Here is a 27,090-nt window from a genome sequence, read left to right on the forward strand (position 1 = left end):
GACCCTGCGAGGAGAAGTATCCTCAGAACAAAATAGGGATAACAATGATGGCATATTGCCATTAGTTGCCGCTGTGTGATGGCATAACACTCATAATGTCTTTAATTTAGTTCTTAAACTACAAACTAAGATAAGTTATTGAGAGAAATAATTTCATGGTGCTTTGATGACCAATAACGCGCTGTCTTCAGAATTGACGAAATAAGAAAAACAACTACATATTATCCGTTGTTGTCAGTGTTTCTTCTGTGAATGTACAACTTTCGTAAATTAAAGAATAACCGCCTTCCGTCGCAGTCGTGATTTTATTTCTATGCAGGAAGCATTTCGAGCACTGGGGTCTCATCTTCAAGTCGTTTGATACTTTACACCTTTCTTTTACCTGATTTCTGTACCTGAGGACGAGCCCGCAGGGCTCTAAATGCATCCTGCATTGAAATAAAATCACGATTGTTACTGAAGGCGGTTGTTCTTTATTTTATGAAAAAAATAAGTTGACTCCGAGTTGTCTTTGAAAAATAACCATTGGCTGGCATTGTATAAAGTCAGAATATGAGCCTCCACCGAAGCATTTACTTTTCCTGCTGATTTAAACTTGTTCAATGCGCGACACAGATAATCGGGACCAACAAACGAGCTTCAGCATTTAACATACATTAACGATTAAAACGGAACCGCGTCTTGCTCCCAGATATTGATTGTCATCGATATTTTCGTTTTCGTTGAAAAGTTAATCAGCTCTATATCAGTCCATAATCGTACATGGATTCGCATATGCAACAATGGTTCCTTAGGTACTGACCGTATGCCAGAGGTTAAAAACCAGAGGTTAGTACAATGTCTACGATAGTTAGCAGAAACTGTAACAAAGTAGTACACCACAGGTTAGCCTTAATACGTATAATTATGTTCCCGTAGGTAATTAATGTTCAGTGGTTCAACACAATCACACTCAAAAGTTGTTGCTATGTGTGTTCTGTTTTTTTTTGGAAATTTGTGGTAAGATCTTATGGGACCAAACTGCTTAGGTCATCAGTGCCTAACCTTACACACTACTTAATCTAACTTAAACTAACTTACGCTATGGACAACACACACACCCATGCCCGAGGGAGGACTCAAACCTCCGACGGTGGGAGCCGCGCGGACCGTGACAAGACGCCCAAGACCGCGTGGCTACCCCGCGCGGCGAGTGTATTCGTATTATCACTGGGTGTTCTCTGAGAACACTTCGTTTTTCGTTCTCATGATTACTTTATGATGCATACCCCTGGGCAAATGGCAACGTTCTCAGATGTCGTCCGAAAGGTGGACATAAAGAGAATATTTAAAAAGTATGTATACATTTTTTTTTACAATAAGAGAAGTTTCTACCACATGTGATCATTTTCAGATATATGAAATTGCGTAAGCCAGGACGGATTGCACAACTACATATGAGTGCTATTATTTTCAAGGTCCGATCGGTTGCGAACTGGAAAGCACGGTGAAAATAAAAAATGTTTTATTTGCGGCATTTAGCTGCACCTTCGAGCTGCTTCTCCACATAGTCGGCGCTCCAACTTAGAAATTGGTCGTAGCGTGGTACGAACTTCCGAGTACCCTCGTCATAGAAGTCAGTCACCTGTGCTTTACGCCAATTTTCTGTGATGGTGTCCGCTCTGCTTTGCAAAGTGGTGACATGTTTGCCTACCATGCAATGGGTCCGGTTTCGATTCTCGGCTGGGTTGGAGATTTTCTCCACTCGTGGACTGGGTGTTGTGCTGTCCTCATCATCATTTTACCATCACCAACCCGAAAGTCGTCCAATGTGGCGTCACCTGAAATGAAACTTGCACCTGGCGGCCGAACTTCCCCGAATGGGGCCTCCCGGTCAACAATGCCGCACGATCATTTCACTTCATTTCTGAGCTGGTCTTCAGCTCGTTGTCTGTGCGAAAATGCTGCCCTCACAGCCAGCGGTTCATGTGAGCAAAGAGATGAAAATCAGAGGGCTGTATGATGGGTGATCTAATACTTCCCGTCGCAGTCGCGCGGAATTGCCGCGCGGTCTTAGGGTCCTTAACACGGTTCGCTCGGCTTCCCCCGACGGACATTCGAGTCCTCCCTCGGGCATGGTTGTGTGTGTTGTCCTTAGTGTGACTTAGTTCGAGTTAGATCAAGTAGTGTGTGAGCCTAGGAACCGATGACCTCAGCAGTTTGGTCCCATATGAACTTAAGACAAATATCCAAATTTTCCCTTCGCAAACGCTGCAGGAACTTGTTTGTTGCAGCTGCGGCGTTCTGCCGAGCATTGTCATGAACAAAGACAATTCCTGTTGACAACATTCGTCTTAGCGTGTTCTGAAATGCCCTCTGTAGAGGTTTTTTTCGAATCGCCTGATCCAATCGCTCAACAAGGTTACCGGTTGACACACGCTTCCTTCCCTGATCGCCTGCATCATGAACTTCTGTATGTCTTGCACCGAAGTATCGAAGTTTCTGCACCATTGCCGCAATTATCTGTCAAGCATGACAGTTACGTTATGTGGACTGCATGAGATCAGGCGTTATCCTTCAGCATGAAGAAATCGAATGACATCTTGCACTTCACACTAGGTAGGAGACTAAATTTTTCTAGGCATTTTTAAGTGCTGACTGTGTGATCAGAACTGATAAGTGCGACATGACGCTATCGACGGGCATACTAGAGACACTTCATTATATCTGCGCAAAATTTCTTCAGATTTTCACTGTGGTTTCCATTTCGCGACCGATCGGACCTAGGAAAAAAGTAGCCCTCGTACATCAAATATACTCTTATTGCAAGCAATGTGCAACTGAGACAGAAAAATAAACGATATGTAAATGTTCAAATATCAATATAGTTGCTGAACAGTTTCGTGACGAGTATGTTGGCTATAGTGATAAAGAGAAGATCCTGTTTCCGGGCCAACGTAATCGTCTTATCTATCGCTTGACTTGTCATGTGGAACGTCGTGTGTGCCAAACACGGATCACTAGGTGAGAATTGCCACTGTCTATGATCTCCGGACGCCACAGAGGTTTGTCGAAAATGTCCAAAAGAATTTTGTGTGAGATGAGAACTGCGAGACAAGACTTCAAAGTACTGTTATGAGTCTAGTACTTTATGCATGTTAGACAGATAAATAAAGGTATTCTCGACGCGTGTCTACTTAGGTTTTTATCGCCGACAAAAGAGCAACTTTACATTTGAACTTTTTTTATTTTCTCTTGCAGCTATTGACTCAGGCGATTCTGGATGGAGATTACCTGCCGTAAGTCGACACATTTGCGCTTCTGCGTTATCCCTGAAAATCTGTATCATAATCAGGGAAATTCTTGTTTCAAGGCGCACCGCACACGTTTTTACTTGACAAGGGAAGAACTTTCAGTTTTCTCAGTGTGCATTTTCATGTAACCTTAAGTTATGAGAAAGCCTTTCCAAATATTATACTCACAAACAATTTTATCCGTGGTTGACAGCATGGACCTGTGTTGTAACATGTGGCTGTATGAGTTTTCAACTGTGGGAGTATAACTTCAGACCCGTAAAAAAGCATACAGGAACAGTAAAAACAGAATCCAAGATACAATACCTTTATTTTAAAGTTTAACCTGGGTAATAACACGTAGAAGGTACATGCTCGCAAGTGTGAGAGTTTAGCTTTGGTCATAAATCTCATTAGACCTTAGATTCTGCATACACTGCTGTTGCATTTTTTCTATTTCGTTGCCTTTGGTTTTTGACACATTTCATGATAAGAGGTCTAAGTTTCTGGTGACAACAGCCGTGTATAAAACACTCTCGGAGATGATGTGAGAAAGAAAAGACTGAGACCCATTTTCTAGTTACCTAAGAAAATAAAGGAGATACTGCACCTGGTTAAGGACACTCTCACTCTCAGGCCACTGGAATTTATAAGATTCCTTGTTAGTGCGGAAGGAACTACATGGATGAGTCTATCTGTACAGTGACCGACCGCTGTATGAAACACAAAAAGCACATTAAAAATCGTGAATTTAAGCAAACTTTCAGAAATAAACACAGAGTACTGTTTCGTGAATAAAACCGTATAGATCGCTAAATAAAGTATCCTTACTTATTACGATGTGTCGGCATCTGACATCATCAGATACGTGCTTTTAAAAAGCAAGGAACAAAAAGAGTGACAGGCGTTAGTTAAACAACATTAAGCTCCAAAATTTATACAAAGTTAAAAAAAGATTTAAAAAGGCTCACACACCAAAACACTCTGAACTTATGTAACATGTTTCAGCGTCAATATTAAAATTTATACCTACCATGGGTATCAACTAACAACTAGTTTAAAAAGTATGGGAAGACATATATATAGGTGGCGCCTTCGGATTTTAGTTTTATTTTGTTATGATTCTATTTTCCCACTCCACACCTCCACTTAAAAAAAAGGAGACATACTTTAAATTAGAAATATGTGTAATCAAATAATAAAACACGAATAAAATGAGTGTAACTGCAAATAAATGACTGCAACGTTTCAGAGGAGGACTTTGGTCCATGTAGATTTCACCTACTGCTGACAACAAGTAATCATTAAATCTGTTAGTGATATTTATACAACAGCCACATGAACTATACTATGAAATACCTTTCATATTATCGGAAAGTTGCGATTACGGAAGTAGTATTTGTGGATATAATTACGACTGTGTAAGAAGTAAAAATCTGTGGCTTATGAGTTAAGATTTTTTTAACTTTTTAAATTTTGGAGCTTCATGTTTTATAACAAACGCCTGTCACTCTTTATGTTGCTTCCATCTTAACTGCGGATGTCTGATGAAGGCAACTCCTACAAAGTCGTAATAAATGAAGACATTTCATTTAGCGATCCAGGCGGTTTTATTTACAAAACATAGATGATGATCGCGGACTCATACCGGAAATTTGTTTCCTGTAATAATCCAGGGTACTAGTAAATTCTCATTCCACGCTTCTACATACCGAGATTCTATTATTAAACAGGCAGTGGAAATTAGACTGTGCGAGAAAAACTTCAGCCGGGACAGCGTGGAAGGGAGCTCTCTAAGCGCAGCAGACACAGAAATGTGCAGAACTGTTTATGTTTCTACGAGAGAGCTGACGCTACCTTTGCAGACATGGTTGCAATCCATGCCAGCATGATGTAATGACGAAGTACGCCAACCAATCATAAGCCGGTTCTTACCACAATAGCAGCCAAGATAGTTGTTTCTGACGAAAGCTCGAGATTTTACGCAAATTTGAAACTGCGAGTAAACGGAGAATGTGTCAACAAGGTCTCATGATGTTTATCGCTGAACGAAGTAAATATATTGCCGGTACTGTTAGAGGTCTAACCGTAAGTTGTTTGCAATACAAGTAGCTTGCAATACAAGTAGCTTGCTGAAGATATGCTACTCTACTTATCAAATTAAGGGCTTTTTTGTGTGTTACTGGATATTCTAAAGTGTTGTAAGCGATCAGAAACTTTGGGCATAACTCGATGCTCAGATTACAATTTCGTAATGTGAACTGCCGTCCATGATCCGCGATCGTTAAAGCGGTCGACTGTGACACCGACACTGCAGTAGTGATTATTTGCAACAACTGAAACGAGAGAAATCTGGGTGCCTCCTCCCCAGAGCAATAACAGAGTAGCGGCTGTAACGAATTAAGCGAGTGAGTGTTAAATGTCGGAAGCACCTGCGAGAGGAGGCGTCGCAGACGCGACCATGGAAATGAGAAGTAAGGGCGGACGAAAGTGAGAATACCATCGAAGGTCGCAGGACGCGGCGAGTGGCCGTATCGTACGGTTTACGAGGCGGAACAGCGGTGAGAGGAAGCAAGGAGGAGAGAGACTGTGGACAGAAAGGAAAGGGAAAGGGGACAGAGGGATGTTGGCGCTTTGATGCGATCGATGGCGGCGCTCTGTGCTGTGCTTGCCGTGGACGAGTCCAACATCACCGGAGGGGCGGCCGCTGGCGTGTAGCTAACGCCTGTGCACAGGCCACCCGCAGCGCGCTTCTTGAATGTGGCGAGACGCGACACTTCCGAGGCAGACCGGTATCGGATGTGCTGACTAGGTACCAAGGAATAGCTGGCAGACTTGGAGAGTATCGAGTTGACCAACAGTTTTGCTGAGCAGTTTACGTCGACGAAATTTTTATGCGTGCCTTGTTAACAACATAAAGCAAACAGAATTTGAAGCCATTTTGACTATTTTTCGACCGTGACTGTCTCTAGAAATATGTAAAAGTTTTTTTAAATTGCCGCTACCAGTCACAAACTTTGTCAACTATTCTGTTACTTAATTATTTAGCAACATGTTTCGAGTGAGTGAGTGTTCATCTTCAGGCTAAATGGCAGTACAATATTGCAACAGGTGCTCAACTTGTAATGTATTTCGTCAACCTACATCTCTAATGCGATAACAAGACGTGAAGACGACACGTAAACATCTGACACCCCATAGATCCACAAATCGATAGTAAAATCGAAAGCAGCTTTCTACCGCCATCATGTCCACTGCACTACAGAACTGGTTGTGATCGTGTTTCCAAGTTCCTGCTATATCAGTGACAATCGGTGAACAGTGGCCAAGAGAGCCACGGAAATGGATACACAGGAACACATCACAACGAGACTGCCACGCCAGAAGAACAGAGTGAGTGACCGTTATACAACATTTTCGTGCAAACATCAGTCCAGTTCCCAAAGTGATATCGCCTCTTACTAAGTTCTCTTCTTCGGCAGGATGACCACAGAATTTACGAAAAGACTATGTAATATCAGTAAGACCTTATTGTAAAGTTGTTTTTGTAATGCCATTTAGCCTGAAGATGAGGTTTAACCCCCGAAGCATGTCGCTAAATAAATAAGTAATCCAGTTGTTGACAAAGTTTGTGACTGGTAGCGTTAATTTGAAAAACCTTTACATATAAAGCAAACAATCTCTGTCTACAATACTGAGGCTCAAGTTTGCAATGATTAACAGCTGACCATAGTGGAATAGGGCATGTAAATCAGTCTCTTGTGCCAATGTGTAGTACGTAAAATATGATTTAATAAACTATAATTAGATAAAATGTACTGTGCAAGTGTTTGAAAACCAAGTATTTTTGTCAGTTTTTGTGGGCTTTAGAGCAGAAAGCAACTGAGGTCATAACCACTCAATTTACGTCTGAAAATGGCCCATTATCTAGCGGAAGCATCGAACAATTGTAGTTTATTCACTGAAATTTTTATTAAATTTATTTTCGATTGCAGAGTGTGGTGCAATGTTCTATATGGATGTTCCGATAGCATCAAAGTATAGATACGCATTTAAATGAGTACTACTCAAGTCGTCGTGCATTACTACTCACATAAGTACTCCAAAAATATCGATACTTGCTCATGTCAATATCTGAGTTTCCTTTTTTGCAAATAATGTATTATTGACTATTATGATATTTTATTTGATTGCTTATTTTAGTTACTCTAATAAAACACGTTAAATGCTTTCATTCCTTTAGTAATGCCAATAACGTAAAGTCGCAATCAAGAACTGCTAAGTATGTGTAATATTATTTACTCTAATAAAATATATTAAATACTTTTATTTCTTTAGTAATGACAATAACGTAACGTCTCATTATTATAAAATATAATTCCTGCAGGCTGAATTAGAAAACTGAGTTTCAGTATAACAAAAGTAAAGGCACGAGAGAGCCATTTCTGTCGCAGCGATTGTTATCGAAACAACACATAAGATAAATCAAGAAACGTTCACGGCGTATGTCGACCTCGAAGAAGCGTTTTACATTGTAAAATGATGCAAGATATCCGAAATCCTCTGGAAAATAGGCGTAAGCTATACATAAAGAAGGGTGTTATACAAGATAAACAAGAACCAAGAGTGAAGTGTAAGACTGGAAGACCAAGACCACAGTGCTCTGATTAGAAAGGGTATAAGCCAAAGATGAAGTGTGTCATCTGTACACCGAAGAAGCAATGACGAAAATAAACGAAGGATTCAAGAGTGGGATTAAAATTCAGAGTAAAGGCATATCATTGATAAGATTCACTGATGAATTGCTGCCCTCAGTGAATGTGAAGAAGAATTACATGTTGAATGGAATAAACAGTCTAATCAACGCAGAATACAGATTGAGAGTAAACTGATGGAAAAGGAAAGAAGGAAGGAAGGAATATTGGCTTCTGGCGTCCCGCTGAAAACGTGGTCATTAGAGATGGACCACAAGCTCTGTTTAGGGAAGGATGAGGCAGGAAAGGAGCCGTGTCCTCTCAAAGGAACCACTGCAGCATTTGCCTTAAAGGATTTAGAGGAATTTCGGGAAACCTAAATCTGTATGGACGACAGGGATTTGAACCGTCGTCCTCACTAATGCGAGTCCAGTGTGCTGACCACTTCGTCACCTCACTCGGTTAAACCGAAGAAAGACGAAAGTAATGAGGAGTAGCAGAAATGAGATTGGCAATAAATTTAATACCAAAATTATGGACCACGATATAGAAGAACTTGCGGAGTTTTGATGCATTGGAAGCAGAATAAGAAATAATTTTCTGAGGTAAAAAAGAAAGCATTCATTACACAAAAGTGAACATTAAGAATAATGTGTGGTGTTCATACACGGGCGTCAAGTAGGTACTCCTTCAAAGAGCTAAGCATTTCAACTGCGCCATCACAGTACATATATTCGTCTTAAATAATCTATCACAATTGAACAGTGATCTGCATACCTGCAACACAAGAGGGAAAAATGACCTTTATTACTCATTGTTAATGGTGTCCGTGGCTCGGAAAGGAGCTCAGTATGCAGCAACAAAAATTTTTGATCGTTTACCCAAATAGTCAATCATTTATCCAATTCCATTGACGAGTTCCTACTTAAAATAAGGCAGCCAATAAAAGAATGTGTAGTTCCATGAGTAGGACTAAACGTAACGTGTTTATTAATGTTAATTAAAAGTTATAATACACTCTGTTTTCCGGCCACGAGTGGCCTACCGGGACCATCCGACCGCCGTGTCATCCTCAAGAGGATGCGGATAGGAGGGGCGTGGGGTCAGCACACCGCTCTCCCGGTCGTTGTGATGGTATTCTTGGCCGAAGCCGCTACTATTCGGTCGAGTAGCTCCTCAATTGGCATCACGAGGCTGAGTGCACCCCGAAAAATGGCAGCAGCGCATGGCGGATGGATGGTCACCCATCCACGTGCCGGCCACGCCCACCAGCGCTTTACTTCGGTGATCTCACGGGAACCGGTGTATCCACTGCGGCAAGGCCGTTGCCCAATTAAAAGTAATAATGCGTTTATTAATGTTAATACCAATCTTGTATACGTTTCGTCCAAAGTGACTCGTTCCATATCATTTCGGCAAAAGAATCGTTCAAATGATCTATGGAACATGTAACTAACTAGTAACTACCTAGCTGAAGGAGGAATCAAGGAGGACATAAAAATCAGATTAGCATAGGCAAAGAGGGAATTCTTGGCCAGAAGATGCTTACCAGAGACAAACATCGAAATTAATCTGAAGAAAAAAATTCGGAGAATGTACATTTGGAGCGCGGTATTGCATGGTATTGTACTACGGACTGAGGGAAAACCGGAAAAGAGAAAAGAAGAGAATCTAGCAGCTTGAAATGTGGTACTGAAGAGAGATTTTGGAAGTGTGTGTACCTACTAGATAAGAAACGAGATTCTACGCAGAATCGGTGAGGGAAGCAATGTATGAAGAACACTGACGAGGAGAAGGGACAGGATGATAGGACATTTGTAAAGACGTCAGGGAATGACTTGCATGGTATTTGAGGGACTGTAGTGGACAGACGCTGAGGACGTTACATACAAGTGCTGCAGTCAGAAGACTGAAGACCTAGAAAGAAATGCAGTTCCGGCCGTCCTCATTTAGGTTTTTCTTGATTCAGGACGATCCATTTGAAAGGGCTCGGCCGATTTACATCTCCATCCTTCCCTATGCCGAGCTTATGCTCCGTCTCTAATGACCTCGTTGTCGACGGGATGTTAAACACTAATCTGCTCCTCCTCGTCCTCCCTATGTATCTTCGCGGCATTCGAGTTGTTTTCAGTTCAATTTTTATCAGTTGTTACATTTAAAATTATGGTAGATAGTGTGATGTCTCGAGGTGCGTTGGAGGTGGCCGAACTAAAAGAACAGGAACTATCTAGCTTAGCTGTGCAAACAAAAGTAGTTTACTTAAGTATGGACGATTTTAAATACGAGTATGAACCCCAGTTTGCATTGGTAATGTGTCACTACCGACTACAAGGTATCGGACACACTTAGATGCAGTTAAGTAGATAGATTCTGAACTGCAGAAGGCCAGGCCACACCGTTAGTAATAATGCATAGGAGGAAATTCAGTAAATGAAACTGAATGTTTTAAATTGCTAGTTGTTTATACCTACAGGAATTCGAACTGGAAGACACATGTTGTAGATGCTCTCAAACTTCTAGGCACGATAAGTTTTAGATTACCTATAATAGCAGAAACTGGCGAAGAAAATCTCAAAAAGTTAACTCACGTTTGCTATTGTCATTCACTTATGTCTTATTTCATGATACTCTTGGAGTAATTCTTCACTAAGGAAGAAGGTGTCTTTTTGAACAGAAACAGCACGCATTAACATGCTTGCAGGCGTATGGGAGAGTTGTCGAGCAGCGATGCAGCCGTTGGGAGGTTTGGCGTTAGGAGCACATTCATACGTGACTCTCATCACACAGCCACGGCGCGTTTATGTGATGTTCACTGTCAACCTCTTATGACTGCTCTTTGAATAGTCAAGCAATATCGACAACAGCCTCACAGTACATTTACTGCCATTTGAAGTTGGTACCCAGCAACTAACTGCAGCCGCGCGGGATTAGCAGAGCAGTCTAAGGCGCTAAAGTCATGGACTGTGAGGCTGGTCCCGGCGGAGGTTCGAGTCCTCCCTCGGGCATGGGTGTGTGTGTTTGTCCTTAGGATAATTTAGGGTAAGTAGTGTGTAAACTTAGGTACTGATGCCCTTAGCAGTTAAGTCCCATAAGATTTCACACACATTTGAACATTTGATTTGAACTAACTGCATATCGAAAACAAAAGTAATGTAAATGTAATACCAGCAGGAGGAATGGTTTATACTCTCCATTAGTAGGTCAGTAAGGATTAGAATAGTGTAAATACTTGATTTTAAGACGTTGGCTGCGCTATGAATGTTCCCATTCGAAGAGCTAAGCTTCCCATTTTATATGTGTTACGTACGTTGGTTCTTTGATAAAACCAGTATATGGGCTGCACCTTTTTCATTTTAAATCTGACCTTCACATCTTCCATAGTTTTGCCCTTCCATACTTCGGTTTGGTGAACTCTTATTAGGGACACATTCCCATTGCTTTTTCGCACACTCCTGAGGGTATCATAACCATGTAGTGAGCAAAACGTTATTTTTGGTGTGATGTTCGTTGATAATGCCCAAGGAGGCGAAATTAGGCAATTACTAATAATGAAATAAATTGTTTGAAATTTAAAAAACAGCAAATGCAAGAAAATCACTTCTTTTAAGGAAGCTCTCTTTCATTATTTCATTTACTGAACGCTTTAAGGCCACTGGTATTTGATGCATAATGTGTCGCTGACTGAGGCCCGCGACTGATTAACATAGCGCAAACAAAACAATGTTCTGCATCAATCGCGCTTTTATTTATCCAACACGCGTTTGTGTGGTTCATTATCAGGCGGATTACTGCATGTTATACCACTGACATGCAGATTGCATGTTAAAAATATACGAACAAATCAAACGCCAAAATGACGAGAAGCAACGTAAGAGAAAATAACTGCTTTGTGAACTTAATAGTTGTAGAAGAAAGTTGAGAATTAGCGAAAGAATTCTGCTATCCAGGAAGAAAGATTACGCAAGCAGAAAGGCAGAGATTAGAGGACAAGTAACAGAGAAGAAATGAACTTACTTGCAAAAGAAATCTACTGGTATGAAATTGTATACTGTACGTACACAAGGCCTCGACCTTGGCCTTTTCTAGACAATGCTCTTACCGACTGAGCTAGACAGACACTACTCACGGTCCACCGCGAAAGCTTAAATTCTGCGTTTAATCTCACCTACATTCCAAACTCTGTGTAAGTTGTGTTGCATTCGTTGCTGGACTAGCACTCTAAAGAAAGGATATGATGGAGCTGTCTTAGCCGTAGCCTGGATGAATTGCTAACTCTTCACTGGCTTTGGGTCTCGGTCCAGTACGCACTTTTAATCTGTTTAAGACGTTTCGTTACTGCGTATACTCCGCTACTTCGATATTGGCATAGAATTGACGAAGACTTCTTACAAGCTAATTTCGAAGTGTTATATTGGGTGGAAGTTCAATGCGAGCAATGAGAAAACTGGCGAAAAAAAGAAGCTGGAACCGTATGAAATGTGACATAATAAACGATGTTAGAAGTTACGGTGATAGATAGAGCTGTGGATAGGTTGATAGCTTTCGTGCTAAGACTTCAGAGATTAACATCAAATTGGAGGGAGTACTAGACAAAATATTTTACTGGCAGACTTGCAATAAAATATGTAAGATAGATTACTGACGGGATATTAAGTCCGAAGGCAAGAAGAGATCGGCAAATGGTAGGGAGAAGCGGCGAAATGAGAAAGTCAGGAAATTATACTATTAACTTTGGAAGATGTAGCTAATAAGATACTTGAAAAAATTCTTTTACGTTGTATTTTACAGGAGAAAAAATTGTGGCAAGCTGCAAAAAACCGTCCAGAAGGCTGAAAAGAAGACTTTATGATAAACTAAACTTTTTGATGCTGCACTGTACATACTTTAACAGAGAAACGTTTTGATTTTCATTTAAAAAGCACTTTTAGTGGCCCTTACTTACTTTTTTATTCCTCCATGAGGAACATTTGCTGAACAAATAACTCAAAATTACTATTCTTCTTCGCCGTATCATGAAGCAGTTAAACAGATTGGCTAAAAATATAATAAATACTAGCTTAGTGTCCGCTGCTTCGCTCGCGTTGAGTATATGGTCCGCGCAGATTTTTTTTTTTGGTTTGCTTTAATCGAATTTTTATGTTGTTCGCAAACTGCAATACGTTCTTAACTTTTGGCGTTAATTGAGGCCATAGAAGCACAGTCTTTTCTGAATGTATTTTTGACCGAAAAGCGAGTCTGGTTGCTGCAGTCCATTTTTCCTGTTAATCTTGCCTTTTTCGTTCTTGTTGTGATATTTTCATAGAAACTTTCGTCTTCTAACACATATTTCTTTACATCTAACCGAGAGGTGAAATAGCAATTTTCATGGATCTACCTTCCTTTTAATGCAACGAAATATTTTCTTAAAAATTTTCATGCCTTATTTCACACTCTTGGAGGTTGAATTTCCAAAAACAGTGAAACACGTGTGTTTTTTTCTGACAGAGTAGCCTAATACACACTTTCATACATGTAGCTTTGAGTACGTTTCATAACGAAATAATTTCACAAAAAATTTAATTCCATATTCGTCCTTCTTAGGAGTGGGAATTTCGAACAATCCCTTCCCGAACGATCCCTGAAGTGTAAGATCAAATTTCAAGTTTATATCCTTAACAGTTTGGGCTCGGTGACGATGGCCCTATTGAACCCCTTTAGGAGTTGAATTTCCAGAACCAGTGAAATGTATATTTTTATTTCTAACTGGGAAGCCAAATTCAAATTTTGATAGGTTTACGTTTAAAAATGCTTTCATAATGAAATACTTTCATAAAACATTTCATCCCCTTTTGGAACCCCTTAAGGGTTGAATTTCCAAAAACAAAGAAATAAATATTTTTGCACTTGGAATCGAGAAGTCAAATACGAATTTTCACAGACGTAGCTTTAAAAATACTTTAGTAGTTCTTTAATACTGATTTATTTTCAAAAACAACTTTCATTCACTATTCCAAAAATGCTGAACCATGGATTCCTTTATTCCTGAACATTTCACACAATGCCAGTTTTCTCTGGTCTAGTCTTAAGATTGCATTAATAGCGACATATTTTCGAAATACCTTTCATCCCCTATTTCACCCCTACAGGGGTGGAATTTCAAAAAATACCTTTTTAAACGACGTCTATGGTATAAGATTAGCACCCTGTGCAAATTCCAAGTTTCTGTCCTTAGTGTTTTTGGCTGGGCGATGATGAGTCAGTAAGTGAGTCAGTCAGTCGGGACATTGCCTTTTATATAAACAGATAGCGTGTGCTGAATAAAACCTAGTGTGACAAGGAGCAATGTGATTTTCTTCCTAGCGACGCATATCTTGCCAACAATTATTAGTATGAACGTAAATAACTAAGCGCATAGGGACGCGCGATAAGAAGGATAGGCGAAAGGGTTGAAGAGTATGAATAGCAATGACAGTGCCAATGCCGATGACGACTGCGGCACAGTGAGCACCGTATGATGTCCACCCTGCGGCTGGTCGGGTCCTCGTCACCCTCAGAGTTCGTAGCATGCTCGATGACAACATGTCTGTTAAAATAGTGTAGGGAGGAAGGAGTATAAAATAATATAGCGTTCTTTCAGTATGTAAGAAGTGTTATATAGTAATTATATATACATTATATATTAAAAAAGACAAACTTCAGGGTCGGATTCCTGAATGAAAATGATGGAGGTACATGTGTCCGGAAATACATCGTTCTGCCCCTCCCGTAGCTGGCGCTGACGAGTGACAGTTCCTCTGACCACGTGACGGGTGATCCTCGTGTGTTGCAGGCTGTGTGATTGATGCAGCATACTGTAAGCAGAAGGAAACGGTCGAGGAGCATCACAGCTATACCAAAATAAATACGCTCACTGACACCAAACACACCAGACAACATTTCAAGCCCTTTTTGTGCGTTTGTGTGATCATGAGTCCATTGAAACAGACGAACGTGCAAGGAGGGCAGCGGACTGGGCTTACACTGATCGCTTCTTGCACTAGGGTTCGTCTCAATATCCTGTAGAACTCTGTGTTCCACATCTGATGTATTCCACATCTGATGTATTCTCAGGCCGCCGCTTCCCTACACGTTCGACTATCTGAAAGGTTCCATATTCACAAAAACGCCCAAAATGGGCTTGACAAGTTGTGTAATGTGGTTGGTGTCTATGAGATTGCTTGTTTTGGTATACCATGCTGCCTGTCGACCGTTTCCATCTGCTTGGGCGCACACAGGCACCAACTCGACTTGCTCAAAATATGAATACCTGACCATTTTGCTGCTTGCAGTACGCTGCGTCAATCATACAGCCTGCAACAAGCAAGGAACACACGGCACTTGGTCAGAGGAAGTGGTATTCGCCAGCGCCAACTCCCGTGACAGTGATGGATTTCAGGAATCATGCTGATAAAAAAAAGCACTCGGTGTTCAGGCCACGAGTGGCCTACCGGGACCATCCGACCGCCGTGTCATCCTCAGTGGAGGATGCGGATAGGAGGGGCGTGGCGTCGGCACACCGCTCTGCCGGTCGTTATGATGGTATTCTTGACCGAAGCCGCTACTGTTCGGTCGAGTACCTCCTTAATTGGCATCACGAGGCTGAGTGCACCCCGAAAAATGGCAACAGCGCATGGCGGCCTGGATGGTCACCCATCCAAGTGCCGACCACACTCGACAGCGCTTAACTTCGGTGATCTCACGGGAACCGGTGTATCGACTACGGCAAGGCCGTTGCCCGGAACCATCCTCATAGGACCTTTTTTCTCCATTTTTCAGTCAGAAATTCGTACCTGCAGTTTGTCGGTTTCATCAATGTTCACCCTATATTACAGAAAAAAATGCAGAGAGCAAACAGCGGCATCCAATAAAATCAGTCTGTTTTGAAATAACGTACAGTCCTGCAAACTTTGAAGTAAGGTAGAGTAAAGCGAAAAGCTGGCAATAACCTAAGTACTGTAATAGTTATGCACATGGTAGGAGCGAATGCTATAAGAGACGACTGCAGTTCATTCTTGATCCGTAAAACACTTGTGGAAATACTCATGCCTTGCTGTGGACAATAGATTAGGAATTTTGGGATCGGTGCAACGACAAACTTATGACTGAAATCGAGAAAGCAAAACAGGATAAACGCCTAATATCCCATAATAATAATAGGTATAATCGTCTTTCTCTAGAGAACTATACTGAATAGCAGTGGAAGTGTACGGCTTCCAACTACGAAAACAGTAGCGGAGAGGAAGTAAACAGTCCAACAGTAGCCAGCACGGCTGCTACTGCCACAATGTCGCTGTTCGGGTCGATGGCAGGTGAGTCACAGCTGTATTTTGGTCACCTACTGTGGACCTGGCCGACTTAAGCGTTTGTTCGATAAACCTGCCGCACGAGCCCTGCTTCCTATTTCTCTCTCATTACGGACGTCTACGAAAAGAAATGACACGCGCGGGATTAAAAACAGTGACAGCTTAAGTGGCGTCAAAGGCAACTACGTTGATTCAATGTGGTATTGGTACACCTGGACACCACGCTCGTGCAAGTACCATTGTCAGTAAACAAGTCGAGATGGCTTCCCAAAAACTTGACAGCCTTTCTTTGTGTTAGAGTTTTAAAATGTTTCTCTTCACCTGACTGCCCGCATCTCGTGGTCGTGCGGTAGCGTTCTCGCTTCCCACGCCCGGGTTCCCGGGTTCGATTCCCGGCGGGGTCAGGGATTTTCTCTGCCTCGTGATGGCTGGGTGTTGTGTGCTGTCCTTAGGTTAGTTAGGTTTAAGTAGTTCTAAGTTCTAGGGGACTTATGACCACAGCAGTTGAGTCCCATAGTGCTCAGAGCCATTTGAACCATTTTCTTCACCTGACTTGCTTATAATCCACCAGCTAAAGCAATATATTTAACGTGCTGATAGCGAGGTGATGTTAGTATCCTACGTTACGTGGCCAGCGATAATAGGCCTGAGCCCACGTCTGCGTGTCGTCGGCAATGTAGTGTTCGTGGTCAACGATAAATACTTACCAAAAACGGTTGGTCAAATCTCTGACAGTGTAGCAGGGAAGCTTTTAGCAAAGATCTTTGATAAAAGTTAGAGCAAGATCCATTGTTTACAGTCGCTTGGCTTGCTTTAGTATGTTTAATTATAAAATGAGGAAGTATATTTCGTGCGGGGCTACGACCACAGTGATCACTGCAAAGTACGAAGAGTACGAAATTCTTCATAACACAAAGCACGCTGACAGTAAAAGCCGTAATAAGCGGTTGCGATCTTACAATGAAATAGCTGCATCATTCAGCTGCATTCGAAGTTGCTGCATTGTGGGTGATGTTAAGTGTAGATAAAAAAATGATGTGGAAGCGGATGGAGATGTGAAAATTCAGGTGCGTTCAAAGTGTACGTAAGTGAAACAAACGTATTTATTTGTACTCTAAATAACCTAACTTAACCATCAGTGACGTATTTTTTCTCGATTTGCATGATGCTTTGCGAAATTTTATTCTCATGATCATGTACAAATATTTACACAGGTATTTTATGTGTTGTTTCGGAAAATCGGACAAAAGAAATTGTCCGATTGTAGTACACTATAGAAACACAATTACAGAGCAAGCGAGACACAACAACGGACGTACAAACATCACATTAAATACATGTGTGAATATTTCCTCTCGGTCATGAGAATAAATTCTCGAAAAGAGTCGTATGAAAAAATACGTAAGTATGAATTGTTTCATTATTTAAATCATGAATGATGCACTTGCAGGCTTCCCAAAAAACATCGGTTATTATGAATGAAATTAGGAGATGCCATTTCTCATACGAGTATGGTACACAAAAATAGGAGGGACCACCTTTCACGAGGGCAAATTGAAATGTTTGTTCGCCCATTCACAAATAACTTTCGTTGTTGTTTATATACTCACACTGTAGCTCACGAAGGAATTTCTGGTGTACACTTTGGGCTACTCCTCTCGCTGTCCACGGTTTCACCCACAATCGTTTCCATTTCTCTTTCTTTTCAAGCAATGCGCTCACCATCAGCATAAAGGCGATTACGTGTTCGGCATCCATTTCCGCACAACTATGATGAAAAATTTCTCTTATCTTCCGCTCAAGTGACCAGTTTCAACTGTGCTGTGGCACCGAAGGGCCCGCGAGGGCCTGTGGACCCAGTTTACGTTGACGTACATGAAATCTACATCTACATCTACATGCATACTCCGCAAGCCACCTGACGGTGTGTGGCTAAGGGTACCATGAGTACCTCTATCGCTTCTCCCATCTATTACAATCTCGTATTGTTCGTGGAAAGAAACATCATCTTGTTAACTAAAAGCATATCTTAATCTACCACTTAACGTACACAGCTGTCCGTCTGAGCAAGCATTGCGACGTCTGTGATATCGGTTAAAGGGGCCGGATAATGGAGTTTAGCGACTTAGAAATCGATAGCGTTTGGGTGCATGAACTTCAGGAACGCAACTATAATGGGAAATACGTTTGGCGAATAAAGAGAAGCGTAATCAGTTCTTGTTGTTATCGTCTTCAGTATGAAGTTCGATGTGATACATGTCTTCATGCTAGTGTATCTTGTGCAAGCCTCTTCATCTCCGCATAATTATTGCAACTTACATCTCCTTGAACTTGTTTACTGTAGTGAAGCCTTGGGCTTCCTGTACAGTTATCCCCCATGTCTGTTTCTATTACCAAACTGAACACTCCTTGCTGCCTCAGGATGTGTCCTGTCAAGCTATCGCCCCTTTTAGTCGAGTTACCTTAAAGTTGTTTTCCTTATCTCCCAGTTCGTTGTCCTGTCTATCCATCGTATGTTTAGCATTCCTTTGTAACTCCACACTTAAAAAGTTTCCCATGTTTCACTTCTGTACAAAGCTACACTCCAGACGAAAACTTCCTGAAAAACTCCGTAACGCTTTAATTTATATTCGGTGTTAAGGTATTTCTCTCTTTCAGGAAAACTTTCCTTGCTATTTCCAGTCTGCATTTTATATGCTTTTCATTTCGGCCATCGTCAGTTACTTTGCTGCCCAAATAGCAAAATTCATCCATTACTTTTAGCGTCTCGTATTGTGTAATCTAATTCCCTCAATATCACTTGCTATAACTCGACTACACACCGTTTCCTTGTTTTACTCTACTTGATAGTCATCTTATAATCTGTATTCAAAATTATCCAATATATTTACCTAATATTCCAAGTCGTGTACCGTCTCTGTCAGAATTACAATGTCTTCAACAAACATTAAAGTTTCTATTTCTCCTACCTGAAATTTAATTCAGTTTCCCAATCTCTATTTTGTTTCATTTACTGCTTTCTCAATGCGCAGAGTGAATAACGTGGGTGATAGGATACAAAATTGTGTCACTCCCTTGTCAGTTATTACCTCCCTTTCTATCCTTTGACTCTTATAAATACAGTCTGATTTTTGTACAAGTTGTGATAGTTTTCCACTCTCTGGTTTCGTACCTGCTATGTTCGGAATTTCTAAATGTGTGTTCCAGTCAACATTGTCAAAGCTTTTTCTGTACCTAGAAATGTTATAAAGGGAGGTTTGTATAGCTTTTTCAGTCTAACAGTATGAAGGATATTCGGACAGTAAGTTCCGATCGGTCAAGAAATATAAACCACAGTGAAAATCTAATAAAGCTTTGCACATATGTGCTCGACTGTGTCTCTAGTATGCCTGTCGGTTACATCACTTGGCTCTTTGCAGTTCTGAGTGCATGGTGAGCACATAAAGATGTGCAGAAAATAGTGTCTCCCGCCAAGTATGAGGTCCTGGTGAGAGATTTCGCCTGATGGTATGCAGCCCATATTACAGAACTGTCATACGGCTCCTACTTTGTGACAATTCTCTGTCACAATCTGCAGGGGCAATGAAAATACACCTGCAGCGTTTTCGATGGGAAGTGTTTGATCAACCGTACTACTGCCCGTAATTGGCTACCTCTGTGTTTCATCTCTGCTCACATTAACTACTGGCTATCAAGACAACATGTTCGCACAGACAACGAGCTATAGATGGGTGAAGAGAATTGGGGGAAGCATAGGCAGCTGCCTTCGATGACGAGCGTATTGGAAAGTTTGTACAACGCTACGACAAATGTCTAAGTCGGAGTGGTGACTATGCAGAGCACTGGCTGGAAGGTGTAGCTAACTGTTGCAGGTAAAATATTTCTGATTTTCAATGTGGTTTCCATTTCGCGATCAATCGGAACTTACTTTCTGAATAGCCCTAGAACTTGTTTAGCAGGCGAGCCTCCAGTGCACGGACATCATCATGTATTAGATGTAACGCAATTCCGTACACACTACGAAAAAGGCGTACGTACCTATACAGGATATAATTAGCAGTCGTCAGAGAATTTCAATAAAATTGTTGCTGTGGTGTACAAAATGAAGTTGCCCTGGATGAGAAAACTGGCACCACAGTATCAATCTCATTCAATAATAATAGTAGAATTGTAAACGATCCAAGAACTGTGAGACACAATCACACTCGTATGAAACTTCCTGACAGATTAAAACTGTGTACCGGACCGAGACTCGAACTCGGGACCTTTGCCTTTCGCGGGCAAGTGCTCTACCAACTGAGCTACCCAAGCACGACTCACGACCCGTCCTCACAGCTTCAATCCTGCCAGTACCTCGTCTCCTACCTTCCAAACTTCACAGAAGCTCTTCTGCGAATCTTGCAGAACTAGCACTCCTGGAAGAGAGGATATTGCGGAGACATGGCTTAGCCACAGCCTAGGGGATGTTTCCAGAATGGGATTTTCACTCTGCAGTGGAGTGTGCGTTGATATGATGATATGAAACTTTCTGACAGATTAAAACTGTTTGCCGCACCGAGACTCGAACTCAGGACCTTTCCCTTTCGCGGGCAAGTGCTCTACCAACTGAGCTACCAAAACACGACTCACCACCCGAGTTCGAGTCTCGGTCCGGCACACAGTTTTAATCTGTCAGGAAGTTTCATATCAGTGCACACTCCGCTGTGGAGTGAAAATCTCAGCCGCGCGGGATTAGCCGAGCGATCTATGGCGCTGCAGTCACGGACTGTGCGGCTGGTCCCGGCGGAGGTTCGAGTCCTCCCTCGAGTATGGGTGTGTGTGTGTTTGTCCTCAGGATAATTTAGGTTAAGTAGTGTGTAAGTTATGGGACTGATGACCTTAGCAGTTAAGTCCCATAAGATTTCACACACATTTGAATATTTTTTGAAAGTCTCATTCTGGAAACAACCCCTAGGCTGTGGCTAAGCCATGGCTCCGCAGTATCCTTTCTTCCAGGAATGCTAGTTCTGCAAGGATCGCAGAAGAGCTTCTGTGAAGTTTGGAAGGTAGGAGACGAGGTAATGGAAGAACTGAAGCTGTGAGGACGGGTCGTGAGTCGTGCTTGGGTAGCTCAGTTGGTAGAGCATTTGCCCGCGAAAGGCAAATGTCCCGAGTTCGAGTCTCGGTCCGGCATACAGTTTTAATCTGTCACGAAGTTTCATATCAGCGCACACTCCGCTGCAGAGTGAAAATCTCATTCTACAATCACACTCCATTGTAAATCGCGAGTCACCCGTCAATGTCAGTTCCAGATGTAACGCCCTTGCCTACTGTGCAACACGCCATATCTACGAGGGATGCGACAGCTTTAAGAGTATGGTGGGTCGCCGGGCACAGCGACCTCTTGGAGCTGACAACACTCAGTGTAGCAGGGTATGTAGGGCTCGGTGGCTGCCGGCAGACTGTAACTAGGACACGCTCGCCGTTGATTCAACATTGTTTCGTATATAAAGCAACCGTCGATGATGCCAGTAGTGCTGGTGAACCTTTCCTTTCTCCATGAATCATGTACACAGCAATGAAATGTCGGTATGGGCGTCATTTAACGTCCATCTCATATTTGCACTAAGGATACGATGACACGTAACGTCATGTAAATGCGTTCGGTGTGTAATACTACTGCTCCCTAAGATTTGAATACTGTCTAAAGGGCTCCATTCACGAGCGACGGATCGCAGCTATCCGTTGCATGGGACATCGAGCGCTTCGTAGGTCGCACGTACTGTATGTGGACAAATCGCAGCGATCTGTCGTTGATCGCTGCTTGCATAAAAATCCCAGGCAATCTGATGGATCGCATGCGATTCATGCTCGCAGTGTGGCTGCTGGTTGATTAGCAGTGACGTGTGGCAATATGGCTCCCACGCGTTTTCCTATTTATCAAGACGGGTTGTGCAGTTTTGATTCGTTTCGCTTTACCGACAGTGAGTAAGAAATTTACGTTAGAAGTTACAGTTATCCAGTGATCAATAAGCGCTCTGAGAAGACAACTGGAAGCCGGAATTGCCATCTACATCAAGAAGTAATACAAAATATGCCCTCCGATTTTTCAGTGATCAGCTTTTTGAAGCTTGTGATATGGAAGTAGAATTGATGGGAAGCTCATACTAATGGATGCACTACAATAGGCTCCGTTTTATGATTCTGAGTTACTTATAAAATAATTATACTTGTTATTAAAACTTTCAACCTATAAACACAATGACATAGTATCTACTGTAATGTTAAAGGAACTTTTAATCTCCAGGACAAATCTATTCTACAGTTACATTCAACTCTCTTTTTCATAATTTTGTAACAAAAGCTGTGGTAATCAGTAGTGTTGCTATTGACAACATCTCTATAGACACTTCGAGTAAATTGTATAAATACTCGCATTTAAAAATGAGGCTAGTGAATGAACAGGAAACTAAGGACTAATAAACGTAAACCGAATTGTATTGGCACGCGGAAAGACATACAGAATCCTTTTGGCGTCAGTGAAAAATGTAATATATTCTCTAAAATAACTTATAGTTCCCAAGAAAAACGTTTCAAAACAATTTTAATAAATTATAATTCTCATTTGTTTCAAATTTATGTTTTGCAGATATTCATGATGATACGGAAAGCAACTGCAATTGCTGCTGAACATACCAGTTCTTTTTACGTAGCAGAACTTCTCGACACAGTGACGTCCTTAATGCTAATTTAAATTGTTTAGCAAATCACTCGTGTATACGGTGAGGGGGCAAGCGGTCAGTTACAGGCGACACCTGCAATGTCACGCTTATATATGGGACCCTTAATACACACACACACACACACACACACACACACACACACACACACAAACACACACACACAGAGGGAGAGTGCACAATGAAAATGGTTCAAATGGCTCTACTATGGGACTTCACATCTGAGGTCATCAGTCCCCTAGAACTTAGAACTACTTAAACCTAACTAACCTAAGGACATCACACACATCCATGCCCTAGGCAGGATTCGAACCTGCGACCGTAGCAGTTGCGCGGTTCCGGACTGAAGCGCCTAGAACCGCTCGACCACAGCGGCCGGCTAGAGTATACAGTCAGAACAACTATACCCATGACTACAGCCAGTACAGGCAATTGCAGGCGCACATAGCGATCTCTTAATCTATAGGAAATTAACCTAAACCCCGTCCGAACGGGCTTCCCTTATGCCCAACGGAACCGACCGACCGCCGTGTCATCCTCTGCGACAGGCATCACTGGATATGAATATGGAGGGGCTTGGTCAGCACACCGCTCTCCCGGCCGTTAACAGTTCTCGTGACCAGAGCCGCTACTTCTCAATCAAATAGCTCCTTAATTGGTCTCACAAGGGCTGATTGCACCAAGTTTGCCAGCTGCGCGTAGCAGACCCGGGCAGTGATCCATCCTAGTGGTAGCCAAGCCCAACAATGTTTAACTTCGGTGATCTGACTGGAAACGGTGTTACCACTGCGGCAAGGCCGTACGTAACATGTTTCCCAATTATTTCGCTACAGCGCAGTCCATGACGTAATGAATTTTTCACAAATCTCTAAGATCAAAAACCTCTCAACTTATGGATACGAGTATATGAAGTACGTCGACGTTAAGTGGAATGACCTACGTAGAGTAAGTGCGAAGCACTCTTGTGGAACAGACTATTGGTCATCTCTCTCATACATAAATACAGGTTGTGCCAGAAGTCAGCGTTTTGTAGCTTTAATAGTTCATGCAAAGTAATCTGTCCTACTGAAATTCTTAAACGCGTCCTCTACTGTTAACTAGACATTTTACTCATGAATTTGAACACTGATTACATATCTTGTTACCTAACCGCCCACTATTATGAGAAATGTTATCAAATTCTTATTCAGTCAAATCTCTAAAATGCTTCAGATTCAATGGTTGTGCAGTGTCTTTCACTATCGCCCGCACTGAAAAATCACACGGTGTGACGTCCAGCGATGTTGTGGACAATCTAATGGCAGTGCCAGTGGGAGGTGATGTGAAGACCTGTGTCTAGACATGGGAACGCCCGTTAGGTCAGCAGTAAGGTACGTAGGCAAGGCATAGTTAGTATGGCGCGAAGCAAGTTATTTTCCTTAATAAATATTTACTAATAAAAGAAATATTTACTAATAAAAGTCGCGGTTTGTAATACAGCAGCCTACAGGTAATAAGTACTTCCTGTACGCATGGGCTCTTCCTCCCATGTTGGTACATTTGAGTTTGAGCGTATTGTGCGAGAGGACTCACTGTCCTCCCCTTATTTCCACTCACAATAATTAGACGGAACACGATATCTGGTATGAATGTTTGTTCTAATACTTCAACAATGTGCACAGGCAGCGCGACAACTGCGGCTCCTAGCTTAGCTGAGAGACATACTCGTCGTACACACCCGTCCGCTACGAAGCCTCGAAGTTACCAGCTCGGCCGTTACAACGGCGCCAACCTTACGTGCGAACACGAAGGACGTGGGAGATCCAGCTCCGCGCGTAGGTTGCAAGGTCTCCCGACAGGGAGCAGACTATGCTGGACAGTCTGACCTGCCCAGTTTGGAAGCTGCCGCTGAATGGCAGTTGGAGTGAGTACCAGAGCCGGCCGGGGTGGCCGAGCGGTTCTAGGCGCTTCAGTCTGGAACCGCGCGACCGCTACGGTCGCAGGTTCGAATCCTGCCTCGGGCATGGATGTGTGTGATGTCCGTAGGGTAGTTAGGTTTAAGTAGTTCTAAGTTCTAGGGGACTGATGACCTCAGATATTAAGTCCCATAGTGCTCAGAGCCATTTGAATCATTTTTGTGTTGCAGAGTCCAAACACTACCTTACAACAATATTACAACGCCAGAAATCGATCATCTGAATAAATAAAAGAATAATGTTTAAGCTATCGAAAATGTACGAACGGCTGCAAAATATCACGAATGCAAGTCGCCGGCCTCCCTCTAGTCTATGTACCTTTCTAGTCACCAATAGATTGCCTTCCTATCTAACTCTGTTGAAAGACTATGCTTTCAGGAAATTGGTAGTTTCCAGTTAATCATTCGTAATTGTGTCAGTATTATCAGGTTATGGTTTTTAGTAAATAAATACGAGTACATCATAATGGCATCCATTTTTAATGTTATTCCGAATGAAAAAACTTCCCGCTTCATCCCTTACAATCGCAGGAAGTAGAATTGCACTTTACAGAGAACCCGACGTGCTCAAAAAAAAATGGCTCTGAGCACTATGGGACTTAACATCTACGGTCATCAGTCCCCTAGAACTTAGAACTACTTAAACCTAACTAACCTAAGGACAGCACACAACACCCAGCCATCACGAGGCAGAGAAAATCCCTGACCCCGCCGGGAATCGAACCCGGGAACCCGGGCGTGGGAAGCGAGAACGCTACCGCACGACCACGCCCGACGTGCTGATACTGCTTCTGCGACGGACATAAACTTCGAGAATTTCTCGGCAAAGCAGGTAGAAAGAATCCTATCACTATGACTCACTAAGATAGTCCAAGGACAGATATCTTAAAACTTCGCAAGACTCGGATGGGAAGGTACGGTCAGTTTTACTGTGTGCCTCATATTCCATCCCCTACGGACTCACTGGCTAAATTGAAATATTTCTGGAGGTTTAGTAAAAGTGGGGTGGTTCTTGCAAGTGTAATCCGTGGTGCAACGGAACACAGTCCAGCTGTCAAATGAGATTGTTCATTACAGCTTCAAGTAGAGGGGTACTGTCTAGTTCAATAATAATTTCTCTTGACATTTCAGCAAGACAGGTGGCGCAGTGATTAGCAGACTAGACTCGCATTCGGGAGGAAGACGGTCCAAACCCGCGTCCGACCATCCTGATTTAGGCTTTCCGCGATTTTCCTAAATCGCTTGAGGTAAATGCCAGGATGGTTCTTTTGAAAGGGCACGGCCGACTTCCTTCTCCATCCTTCCCTAACCCGGTGGGACCGATGACCTCGCTGTTTGGTTCCCTCCCTCAGTTCAACCAACCACTCTCTCTTAACATTTCAAGATACGTTTCCGCGGTAATGGTCCCATAGAAAAAATAAAAACCTATCGGTCCTTTGCCGTATATACCAGACCAAACCGTAACTACAGGAACATTTAACTCCTTCTCAATAACAATTCGCTGGTTTTCAGAAGACCAGTGCCCGCAGTTGTGGTTCTAACTCTTCCATTTAACTTAAAGCTTGCCTCATCAGACCACTGGATTGTTTTGTAATAGTCAGGGCCGCTTTCGCTGCACACGACATTCCACTCGCTGAATTCACTCCTTCGATTTGGAATATGATCGTTTAAGGCGTGTAGTAATATAGGCTTAGAAGGCTTCAGGTGTAGTATTTCTAATATTCTCCTTAAACACTCGTCGTAAAATCGCAGTTCCTTAGCTCTTCTTGCAGATTTTCCCCAGTAGTTATTAATTTTGGGCGGCCACTGCGTGGTAAGTCTGCCACGTCGAACCTTCTATTTTATTTCTAGCTAGCTTGCTTGCATGATGGCTGTGTATGCGACAATTTTTCAACGAAAGCTTGTCTTAGATCTTTATAATGTCGACCAAATCTCCATCACATAATTAAAGCGACTGGTCTGTGCATAATTTTCGATTCTAAACGCTTTCCACCCTTACAATGTATGCACAAATGACTCCAAAGAACAGATTCTCACTTGTTAACAACAAATCAGTTCTGACACCACTCTGTAAACAAATTTCACTGCGCACAGCTTTCGTGGTTTATCAATGTGGTACTGAATTACGTA

The 27,090-nt window shown here is 42.2% G+C and overlaps 1 protein-coding gene and 1 non-coding gene across 2 annotated transcripts in view; one reads left to right on the plus strand and one right to left on the minus strand.

Annotated features, from left to right (window-relative positions):
* Positions 1 to 27,090, minus strand: part of LOC126456858 (cyclin-dependent kinase 5 activator 1) — a 301,126-nt gene that overhangs the window by 97,134 nt on the left and 176,902 nt on the right. The window lies entirely within an intron of this gene.
* Positions 21,386 to 21,460, plus strand: Trnas-cga (transfer RNA serine (anticodon CGA)). The gene has a single exon. It is a non-coding gene; the product is annotated as a tRNA-Ser (tRNA).

The sequence above is a fragment of the Schistocerca serialis genome, chromosome 2, assembly GCF_023864345.2.
Source record: "Schistocerca serialis cubense isolate TAMUIC-IGC-003099 chromosome 2, iqSchSeri2.2, whole genome shotgun sequence".
NCBI lineage: Eukaryota > Metazoa > Arthropoda > Insecta > Orthoptera > Acrididae > Schistocerca > Schistocerca serialis.